Source organism: Lontra canadensis, unplaced genomic scaffold (assembly GCF_010015895.1).
Source record: "Lontra canadensis isolate GAN:19392208 unplaced genomic scaffold, GSC_riverotter_1.0 scaffold21, whole genome shotgun sequence".
NCBI lineage: Eukaryota > Metazoa > Chordata > Mammalia > Carnivora > Mustelidae > Lontra > Lontra canadensis.
In genome coordinates this window covers 24077997-24090056 of record NW_022631015.1, presented here as the reverse complement: position 1 = coordinate 24090056, position 12060 = coordinate 24077997, and the positions used below count along the sequence as shown (strand labels likewise).

The 12060-nt window shown below is 47.5% G+C and overlaps 2 non-coding genes across 2 annotated transcripts; one reads left to right on the top strand and one right to left on the bottom strand.

The window, feature by feature from the left end:
- The first annotated feature begins 1452 nt into the window (after nucleotides 1-1452).
- TRNAV-UAC lies at nucleotides 1453-1525 on the top strand. The gene has a single exon. It is a non-coding gene; the product is annotated as a tRNA-Val (tRNA).
- A 4878-nt stretch (nucleotides 1526-6403) lies between these two features.
- On the bottom strand, nucleotides 6404-6475 carry TRNAH-GUG. The gene has a single exon. It is a non-coding gene; the product is annotated as a tRNA-His (tRNA).
- Nucleotides 6476-12060: the final 5585 nt, after the last annotated feature.

Below are 12060 nucleotides of genomic sequence, written 5' to 3'. Positions count from 1 at the left end.
TGAATTTTTATTTTGCACTGAGACAATTTTATTATTTTTCTCTCTCCTATAATCCTGCACCTTACCACCAGAGCTTGGGAAACAAATCCTACAAGGCCATGTTTAATAGGTACACTATTGGCTCTTTCTACCATGGTCTTAGCCCACCATGGATTTGGCATAACTGCCCAAGTTCATCCATTTCTAAGTCTACTGGAATTTTATCCTAAGCTAAAATGTAAAGTGAGAAGACCCTGGGTGACACAAAAGGGTTATGTGACCCATCACCTCCTGGGCCTAGTGGTACTCACCCGTGACTTGACTTTCAAAAGGCTCCTCACTCTTCACTAAGGCTCCGGAGAGCAGGGCCCAGAGTTTGAAGGAGACGGTCTTTTCCATACGGTGTCTGAGGAAGGAGGAGAGAGAGATTGTGTAAAGGAGGTAAAATTTCTCTTCTACGCTTTTAGCATTTCTGGCTGGACCTAAAAATCAAACGGACATCAAGCAGATTAATAGGAGAAACACACAGACATTTCATTAAGTAATTTTTACATAGATGGGCGGCCCTCACAGGATAAACAAAGGCTCAAAGAAGCAGTTAGAGCTCCCTGCCTACATAGTAGGTCGAGCCAATGGGGTGAAACCGGACAAGACAAAGGGTTGGGTGGGTGGGGAGGGCAGTTAACTGTGGACAGGTGACTAGGAAGATAAGGGTTAGTTTTCTCCGGCCCGGAGGCCCGGGTCTGGCGATAAGAAGCCTTCCTTCCTCCCGGGACAGGGAGGGGCTCCTTCCACGGGGTACTCTACCCCCTGCTTTCAGGAAGAAAAAGGAAGGTCCACAGTGCTCTTCCTTCCACCTGCTGGTTTTTGAGTGCCTTTAACTCAAAATTATCAATATGCCAGAGACGCATATTTTGGGGGTGGCATGCTCTGAACCCCAAGAGTTGAAAACACGTATTTGTGTCCCATCCTGATGCATAAATATCCTGAGCTGAACCCCAGCTCTGACCCAGTGACAAATAAAGGGAGCCCAGGACAGTGCTGCTCGCTCACTCGGCGTGTGATGTCCGGGACCTAAAGATGCGTCCGCCCCGCGGCTTTGCCGAGACTTCCGGTGTAAAGTGCGCACCCGCGGGGTTTTAACCCGCAGCACCTGCTCGGGGCGTGGCACGGTAGGCGCCGCAAAACACCCGGCCTGGGAGAGAAGGGGTGAGTATGGGGCAGTCGCGGAGGGCTCGAAGGGGGCACGCATCGCGAACGCGGTTTTACCGAAGTTTTTCTGGCGCGCTCACAGATGGCTTTACTGGAGGCTATTTCCAGCCGCTGCGCTGGAGACGCGCCCGGGACGCAGTTAAAGATTCCCTGTGTTTAAATAGAGTCACCTGTCCCTCAACTGGGTAATTAAAAACATTTTTCGACGTGTCTGTCCAGAAGCTTTTGTATATGGGGCCAGGAAAGCATTCGTCGGCTTGTGGTTCCATAGTGTAGTGGTTATCACGTCTGCTTTACACGCAGAAGGTCCTGGGTTCGATCCCCAGTGGAACCAGTGACGCCAGCGCTTCTTTTTCTGCCCCGGCTCGAAGGCACAGCCAGTTTGTTTTGGGTTTTATTTTCAGTGCTTTTTCTTTTCTTTTTCTTCTCTCTCTCTCTCCTTTTTTCTCCTTCCCCCCCCCCCCCCCCAGTAAAGGCTTTCTGGGAGTGCTGATAGGAACACAGACTTACCGATCGTTCGGGAGATGCACCTTCCTGCGCAGCACAGCGGCAGGAGCGGAGCATCAGGTCGTCGCAGAAAAATTGTCTTGCTCCTGCCACGTCCAGCCGCCCCGAGGGTCACAGGGAAGCCTGCGGGCTCCAGAAGCAGATCTGCTCACCGAGAGAGCGAGCGCCTCACCTGCAGGAATTCCTACGATTGTCCACCCGGGTGAGGGGATTGGGTAAGGGTTAGCAGGTGCAGCCTGGGCCTGGGGTCGGCCAGGGGCTGCGGTTCTGCGCCGGAACCCGGGCCAACACACACTGAGCCTTCCCGGCCCACTTCAACGCCACTTCCCCTCCCGGGGCACCCGTGCCATGAACGGGTCCAAGCTGCCAGTCACCTTTCCAGTATCCTGATCTTAGCTAGGATTAGAAAAGTCAGAATTGTCACAGATTTGAAGACTATATGACAGAAAGGTACTAAAACCACAGAAACAAAAAGCAACTTGAAGGATAAGGGCTACGTGGATGGAACAAGGCTAAGAATAAACTGATGTACTCAGGTGGGACAGAGCATTGAAGAGGGAAGCAACAGGTCTATCTCTCTACACAAGGAAAGAGGCTTCTGTAAAACAAAAATACATGATCAGAAACGAAAAATTCAACAAGTAGATCAGAAAATGTGCGGTATTCTGGAACATCAAGCAAAAACTTAGTGCTGAAGGAGAAAAAAAATTATAGTGGAGGAAAAGATGAGGATGTGTAATAGCTAAATAACACTACTTCTAAAGTAAATAATAGGGAAAATGCAAGGAGATAAACTTCAAAAAATCAGGTACATATCAGAATGCTAAAAACAAACAAACTGAAAATTCTAGGCAGTCGGGGATCACTGAATATTCAGTCAAATGGACTACTGAGGAAACAGGAAAGAGCATAAAATCTTCTAGAGAGGGAAGAAAAATACAAGTCACAAAAAGAATCAGTTAGCAGAACAACCTGGACTTGTCAAGGTTGACACCAGAAGCTGGAAGACAACAAAGCAGTGGTTTCCAATCTTAAAGAAGCTGAAGTCCGCCCTAGGTTCTCTGTGAAACCTGAGTATCCATCGAGTAGGAATGTAAAAGAGAGACATTTTCAGATGTACATTGCCTTGTACAATTTACCTGTAGTACCCCCTTCCCCGGGATCTCTGTAAAAAATGAAATGTCAGTTGAGAGGTAGGGAGACTGGAGACACAGAGAATACGAGCTAAAAATGCATTACAGGAGAGGAGCAAGGGAGAGGCCATGGTGACGGGAGCCTGGTGTGTTCACAGCTCTGAGGGAGCCAGACTGTATGAGGTCAGGAACATCTGGGGAAGACAAATTCGAGGAGGTGGGAAGTGGAGAGCACCTCGGATGAGGGTAGACAGCCCCAAATGAAATATCCGTAACTGGGGGATGAATTTGGGGCTGAAGTAATAAGATCTGCCGAAAACTGTGCCGATAAAAATAACATTACTCACTCCAGGTGGGAGGAGCGTTTGTAGTCTGTGAGGACGATTTAAAACTGGGAAGGAATAGATAAGGAAGGAAAAGCAATAAATAAGGAACTCTTGGATGCAAATGATAGGGTATCTACAGAGAATTGGTAAATGTTTAAGATCAATAAATGAGTTTAACACATTTGCTAACTACTGTTTGTAATTTTAATTCTGAAGCCTACAGAAAATAAGGCTTGAAAAATTATACCTAAGGAACAGTCTGACAAATTATGTATAATATTTACACAGGAAGAGTTATAAAATGTTATGGAAGGCCAGAAACTGCTCAAGTAAATATAGAGTGACACCGTATTAATGAGAGCTAGAGCTTTATAAAATAAACATGCAAAGTTTCTTTATAATTATAATATATATTAAGTGAGAGTTCAATCAGAATTCCAACAGATTCTGATACGGGGAAGGACTAGAGAGCTTTGGCAAGCTAAATCATTTTTTAAAAAAAGAAAAAGATGGTAGAACTGCTTTCCCTTGTAAGTATTACAGGGGCTGCAAAGGATAATAGCAAATATATACGGCATTTTTGCAGAAGTGTATAACTAAACCCGTGAAACAGAATGGATGGCACAATATAGACCAAAGCAAATAATGAAACCCTCGTGTCTGACAGAGGTGGCAGGGCAGGGCAGAGGGCAAGGTCAACTATTAACTTTAAGTATTGCGGACTCAATTATCCATATTTGGGAACAAAATCCATACTTTATACATAAAAATGAATTATTGGTAGATCACAGGCTAAAAGGTGAAAAGCAAAGATTTTAGATATTTTGGCGAAAGCAGTGGAGGAGAACTGCCAGAAACCCTCAGCCACGGGTCTACCAAGAGCTGAGAGGCAGAAACCACGTGAGTCACAATTTCTGTCTCTTCTCCTTAAGACTGCTGTACCTGACCTGCTCCTTTTCCAGCCTCTGCCCATAGGAGTCTGCCCTGGGCCTTACACTTGGAGGGAAGACTAAGGAGGCTGGAGGACACAGAGCAGTAAGGATGCGCCCCTGGAGGTTAAGATCCTAGTTTTATTCCTTAACCAAGTGAAGGGCTGCTTGATTACCATTGCTGGGAGCTGGGAGCTCCTACTCGCCTCCTGGCTTACCCCCAGGCCAGCACCCATTCACACTTCTCAAGCTTTCTGTATTGAGGTTCTTTGTGAGGTCCTGGAGGAAAAGCCCCTTGTTTCTCCTGTTGAAAAGCTTTTCAAAATAGGAGCAGCCATGCTGGTGTAAAGGAGATACAAGTATGGTCCGAGTATAGACAGATGGCGGCGCTGGGGAGAAACGAGTCCACCAGGCCCCTGGCTTGGCCTGCTCCCTCTGGATTTCTGCTCATATTAAAAGAAAGTTCCTTGAACGTAAATCTGTCTTGTGGCCATTCTTTCTACCATCTGCCTTTCTCCAAGACCTCTCTCTGTGCCTTCCCCACATTGATAGCCTATTACGGCCAACATTTCGGCCATGATCAGCTTCATAAACAGACTAGCTGAAATCCTGCAATAAGCCTTAATCCAGAGGATGGGCAAAACTCTGCCAGCCATGTGGAAATAAGCACGTCACCATCAAAACAGCCCAAGGTGGCAGTCATTTAAAAAAGATGCTGAGTTTCGTGCCCATGTTTATAACCTCACCGCTGCACGGAGACTTCTTCCATAGAAGTAGCAATGCAATTTCTTATTCTTTTTAACAATGGCTTATTTGATCGTGTTTTTGGTTTGCGCCCCCGTGAACTAGTGCCATCCTGCATTTTAGGCCCTTAAGTCTTTAGAACAGCTGCAAAAAGTGGTAATTCTCATTAACATTCCCTGAGACATGACGATGATGAGGCACAGAGAAGTGTGGAAACCAGATCATGAGTTCCACAGAGGAGGGCAGCTTTCTCTTGGCAAAGGTCACTGGCAGCTTGTGCAGGAGGCTCCCAGACCGCTCTTCATGCATTCATAAAAGGATACCTGGAAAATGCAAAGTTTTTCTCATGTAATTCCCCTGCTCAGTTTATACCAGATTTGCTGGTGCTTATTCCAAGCTGCATAATATATATGAAATATAGACATGTGCTTGGCGCCGAGTACCACTGGGTACATGCCAAGCGAGCTCTCTCCTTTTTGAGCAAATCCAGAGTGCTGGTCTTCCTCAGTCCATCACTCACCGAGCGCTATAGGTGAATTCGGTGCCAGATTTAGGATCCTAACCCTCTTAGGAAGAGGTAGCCTCTGGGCTGTAGTCACTGACTTCCTCCTGCTCCTCAGGCCAGTAAAGAGCAGAAGGAAATGTGTTCTAGAGAACTCCAAGATTCAGGGGTTTGTCTCTGTTCTAAATCAGACTTTCCTTGTTCACTGGTGGCAAAAGAATTGACAGGAACTGGTCCTTCTGGGTCAGTACCTACTTGATTCCTGTCCTCGCCCATGGAAAACTGAGGAGAAAGAACACACGTGAAAGGGCAGAGGTCATACCGGTGACCACGGACAACACGATGAGTGGAGTGAAACCGCTGGGGCCACCAGAAGGATGACGTCCAAAGTATAAGACACTTTGGCCCAGGCTCAATGTCTCTGAAGATTTGCTTGGGCGAGTTTCAGAATCTGTGTCAGACCATCAGCAAAGGAATGGGGGCTGGTTCAGCCTACAGAAGGGAAGCCTTTTGGAGATTGATCTTCATGCTGAAATTTCTTATAAAGCTGCTAAAAATATGAGAAAGAAGACAGAAGACAGTATTTGTGGAGCCTTCAAAATCTGCAAGGCGGGGTCTCCCCTACACCCAACTTTCCCGGTCCACTTGTCCCTTTCTAAAAAGCTCTGGAAGGTGAAGAGGTTAGATAGGCTTCTGAGCCATGTTTTCCCCCAAAAGTTCTCCCCATTTTCTCCAGAGGTTCACAATTTCTCCTCCCTGGCCCCGCCACGAACCTGGCACGTGCGATGCAGAATCAGGCCTTCGTGCGCTGGGAAAGATAGCCACAATCAGCCCTGGCGGTTATTCCCTCGCGGTTAAAAGGAAAAGATTCCCAGGTTTATTTTTATTACCTGTTTCTTCTTGGGACTTCCAGCCGGTGTCCCCAGGGCTGTGGGTCTTGGGAATGGTTGGGGGAAGAAACCCCAAAACAGAGAGACGCACGCCAGAGGCGGGGCAGGGGGTGAACGGCACCTCGGGTTCGGGAGATGCGCGCTGGAAAAAGGGGGGTCGCGCAGGGGAGCCCTCAAGCCCTGCCGTGACTCGGATTCGAACCGAGGTTGCTGCGGCCACAACGCAGAGTACTAACCACTATACGATCACGGCGCGCCACCGGGAGCCGCCCGCCTCGGGCCCGCCGGCCTCCCGCCCAGGAGCACCTACAGCGGCGCTCGGAAGCCACCCGCGGGTCCTGCGGCCTTTCTCCGAGCTGCCCCCCGGGGGGCTGCCGCGTCCTCCTCCGCCGCCCAGGACTGCGCTGCGAGCGGGCAAACCCAAGCGGAGAAGAAGTGAGTTTGCCCGCATGGACCTGTCCGACGCCGGGGGTCCCTGCCCGGGCTTCGAGACCGCACGAACCCATCGCCCTCCCGGCCGCTCCCAGCCGCGCCGCGTTTCCAAATTCTCCGGCCTCCGACCCCTGGCCCCCGGCTGGAGAGGCGCGGCCGCGAGGGGAACCTGCCCGGGTCCCATCCGGGGCCAGACGGGTCAGCTTGGCGCGCCGTCCTGCCGAGGGGGGTCCCCGGGTCCCGAGGCGCGCACCTGCTGGAGGCCCGGACTCCGGGAGGCGGGGCCAGCCTCAGCCCGAAGCCCGAGCTGCCCGCCCGGGCTCCAGCCGCCTCGGGGCCTCTCTCCGGCCTTCTCTGGCGGCTGGAACCGGGAGAGGAGCGCGGGTTGCTGGTGTGGCCTGGAAGCTCCACGGGACGCCCCACCCCCACCCCCGGCCAACCCCACCTTTATTTCTGCGAGAATATCGCTTGGCCGCAGAATGAATGATGGGCACGCTTTATGAAAGCAACGTCTCTCAGCAGCCGGTGGCCAAACACAGAAGCCTGGTTTTATTGTGTGTGGACGGGGATGCCCGGGTTAGGGCCGCCTGTGGCATTTTGAAGATCCATAGAAAATGCAAGCAAGGGAGCTCAGAAGTACCTGGACAGCTGTCCGGATAACGCTTCTCGGCAGAGCCAAAATGCTTCATGCTTTCCAAGTCCTCAAACCTCGGTCTCGTTCTCTACCTTCTCTCACTTCCTTGGGGGATTAGATCGGGTTGTACCCACACTCCGGGGTTTCAGCCAAGACCTCTACCCCGAACTCCAAAGGTGATGTTCAGCCTCTTGGTTGGACCCTCCCCTTCCCTGGATGTCTCACAGACATTTCCCATCGAGTATGTCTGCAGCTGAACTCTTGATCTTTTCTGCAAACTTAAACTTTCTACTTCTCTCCACTTTGTGCAAACGCTGGTTGGGTAGTAAAAGACAAAGAGGAGATTACAGCAGGCTTGATCAGATGCGGAAACCAGGTACCACCACACTGTCCTACCTGATTCACTGGGGGAAGAGAGGCAGCTCACTGTGATTTCTAGTTGCTTCTGACAACAGTGCTGGGTTAGTTCTTGAGGGTGGAGTGGGGCGAAATGACCACTGTAACACCGTACTCCTTCCCGCAGGGAGAGAGATGGAACAACTCTAATATTATCTCTTTACATAAACTGATCTACTGAAAGGATATGTTGGAGACTGACTAGTATGTTCCGGGAGCCTCCTGATTTATTCAGCAGTGGTACTGGACCAAATCCGACAGGCCGATACCTGACAATGCTTTCTAGTTCTGGTCGGATAATTTTATTAATTCGTAAACTTTTGAGCAAACAAAGTAGGAGATGCAATGATCTCTCCACGAAAATATCAATGAGTTTAGCAATTCTACCATGAAAAGAAGGCTGGCTTTGGATAGGTCAAATAATATTCATTTGCACAAGCAACTTTACCCTCAGAGTTCTTTTGGTATTTTCCTTCGTATTATTCCAAGGAAGGCTTGAGATCTTAAATTCATATACTCATGGCCAATTGTGGATCTAGATATCAGTCAGTCATTCCTGTAAATAATCAGAACTCCTATCAGGTGCTTAGAATAGCACACCTGGGACTGAGGTTCCCTGGTAAGTGAAGCCCTGTCAAAGCTGCCAGCCTATATTCTTTTGTCCTTAGTCAAGCGTCCTCATTATCCATAACCACATGCATTCCTGAGATTTTATCCTTATTAATTACCTGAATCATGCAGTTACTTTGGGGTATAAATATTTGATTTGATATTCAATATTAGATTTGACCTTACAATTGTTCCTTATCCCCAATGCATTACAACAGCTCCATCTAGTAATAGGTAGGAAGATGAGGGGGTAAGGAATCGAACATGGGAAAAAGTATGTATTAACTATGGTCCCCATATTCAGGAATCTGCTACTGTAAACATTACTTGAATAATTATGTCTAGTTTTATGCTTTCTCATTTTGTATTTGTTAGTGCAAATCTGATAGTGATACTCCTGCTAAAATCTTCCGACATCTTCTTTTGAACAACCTCACCCAAGTTTTGCACACTTTAGACCAAAGTATGTAAGACCAGATAGTTAAGGCAGTTATGTGTGGGCTGTGTGTTGGGGTAGATAATACCCTGATTTACAGATTTATCTCTTACAAATTGAGATTCGGATTAAAGAAACAACACTGCACTTTGTCTAACTCTGTTGGAGGGTATGACAAGTACCATAGGCCGGATGGCTTAAATAACAAATGTTAAAGCAGATAGTTAGTGAGGCTCAAAGTGGATGCCTGGAGGCCAGCAAGGAGGAGGCCACGGCCGGCTGTGGGGAAGGTCAGGGGCTGTCCGGAGCAGCCTCCGCGAGAAGCCGGATCCCACCAGACAGCCCCAAGATGGTGGTGCCAGGACCGGAAACCCCTGAGCCGGTGAAGAGACCCTGCTTCCGGCCCCCAGTAATGACTATTCTGCCTCCTCGTTAACAACTGTCCAAAAAAGACAGAAACCCAGTCTCTGGGGGACACAGCTCTCTCTTTCCCTCTTGAGCCGCCTGCTCTCATATCTCGAGAGTGTAACTTTTCACTTTGATAAATTTCCGGCTTCTGTCACGTGTCCCCTGTGTACATGTCTGTCCTTGAACCCCTCCTTAGCACAAGAAAGAGAACCTTTTGTGGACTCCTTTGGTTCTGGCTGAGTCAAGGCCCTAGGGCCCAGGGTCTCCCCAGTTCACCCAGCCACTCAGTTATTTCTCACAGTTCCGGAGTCTGGGAAGTACAGATTCAGTGTCTGCTCGGGACCTGTCTCCTGGCTTGTAGGGGTCCCCATCTCCCCGTGTGCTCACGTGATTTGTTTGTGGGCTGGGGCGGGGGAAGGTGTTCTGGTCTCTTATTAAGAGTGCTAATCTCAAATCTCATCATGGGGATTCTGCCCTTAAAACCTCTCTTTAATGGCTCACTCTCCTCTCGTCTGGGCCTCAACTATTCATTTCGGAGCTTTCACCATTAAATGCTGCAAAGCTGGATTTTTTTTCCCAGTAGTGGATACGTGAAGTGATTTGCTGCATCTGGAGAACGGACAGCAGGCCAGTGGAAGAAAGCTCCTCTCAGAGTCCTTACAATTGTTTATGTCACCTTCCATTTGCAAGGATGTAAACATATAAGATTCTTACAGGAGGATATAACCTTACTAAAGATTTTCAGAAAGTCTGTAGATTTTCTCATTTCTCTAAAAAGAAAACACATCCCTTTTGAATTCCCCAATGAAAGTAGTAAAAAGTAAGTTTTTCAAATACCATCATTGACATAACTTTGATACTTATATTCATGTTAATGTATGTCAGAGACATAAAAATGTCCAAAGTCCGTCCCCCACCCCCCCACCCCCCACCCCCACCAGGAATGGCTTGCAGCCCAGCTGCAGAGTGACTGTGGTCTGGAGCTGGGCAGCCGCTGAGCTCCCTACCGCCCCACTCCAGGTCACACCCTTGTCCATGGCAGCCCACAGTACGGACAGAGCAAAGTGAGGCTATAAAGACTGGCCCAGGGGAGTTTTTGCCTGACATGGGGCATCACTGGTAGGCAACCCAGGCATCAGAGCTCCCACATTTGTCTGCCTTGTAGCACAGTCTGCCATCCTCTTCTGTCCCATCCTTGTTCCTCTTCCTCCGTTCACAGCTGTTGGCCCCTAATCACATTTTGTGCCCCAAACTCCATCAGGGCATCTGCTCCCAGAGGACATGACCTGTGTGGCTATGCTACCATAATCTTTTTCCTGGGTCTCCTACGTTTTACTCTTGTTTTATTCAATAGGGCTTCTGCACACAAAGACTAGGAGTAGTGTAAGGGCCCAGGGCAGGCTGTCCTAAAGTGTATCACAATGGCACAGTGATTATCTTGAATGGGAGCTACTTGGGAAACTGCAGGCGCAAGGACATCACACTGAAAGCAGGAAATAAATCTCCTCTATTCAAGTCACCCTCCCAGGGCTGAGATGTAAGATATCCTTATCACCAGAGATAGGAAATCGAGAGCCAAGAAAGCTGTAGAAACAAACTTTACTTCTTTACTAATCTACTACTTAAACCCAACTTTTAATTAGAATTTCTAACTAATTCAGGCTCCCAAATATCTGTTTTCTTTATCCTGTCAAATCCTCACAATTTTTTTTCCTCTTTGTCTAAAATGTATAAAAACTGCCTGCTTTGATCATTCTTTCAGGTGTCAATTTCATTACTGGACCTCTCCATGCACACTATAAATTTTTTTTCTCCTGTTAATCTGTTTCCTGTCAATTTAATTCTTAGTCCTGCTAGAAGGAACTCGGACAGAGGAAATTTTCTCCCTTCCATTCAGTAGCAAATAAATCTGTGCGTATTGAAGTATAAAGTGTGAGCTCCTAGCTCTTTGTGAGCTATATGATAAAGTTAGTTTTACTTTTAGTATCTTTTTTTTTTTTTTTGGTTTGGTTTTAAAATGGGTTGGAGTCCATAGATTTTCACATCTACCTGATTTGTATTATCAAATTTATTACCTCAGAGCTCAGGATTGCTGTTGTTTCTGAACACTCATACACATTAATTTACATACCCTACAAAGTCCTATATTGTGCTGCCACCTCCTGCTTTTCCATCATAGCCTTCAGAGCCTGCAGGCTGTTTCCACATGCTTTCTGTCTTAAGGCCTTTGCATTTTCAGTTCCCTCTACTTGGAATTCTCCTCCCCTAATACCTACCTGGCTCCTCTCTTTTGATTTATGTAGGTCTCTGATCAGTTACCCTTTATCTAAAGTAGGAGTCCCCCTTATGCTCTGTAGCTTCTCTCTTTTCTTCATAGGATACTTATCACCTTACCTATTTATGTTTGTCTCCCCTGCTGGAAGTTGCTCCCAGAGGCAGATATTCTAGATTGCACCCACTGTTGTGTCCTGAGCTGAGTGAATTAAGCAAATACATGTGTTCCAAAGAAATAGGACCAAGGATTTACTAACGTGGGCTTCAGTACATTCTGTGTATCTTTAATCAATATCAGACTAACTCCCTTCAGAGTGAAATCCTAAAGAAAATGGAAACGGCCACTAACAATTACAACATCTGGTGAAGATTATAGTTAGACCACTTAAGTCAAGCGGTCCTTTCTGAGAACTCTACTATACTCAGATTGCTTAGATTATCCTGGGACAATAGTCAATGCATTCTAGCTTTACTTTTGGCTGCTTAAAACCAGTAATTGATAAGACCCTCATTAAAATGGGCTCAGAGACTTGCCCGTTTGGCTCCTTTTCTAAGTATATAGCAAACTTTCCTGAGCCTCTTTGCCTCCTCCCTGAACGATCTTCAAGTTAGCCTTCCTGTAGGTCTGACTACGTCTAGAATTACCAGT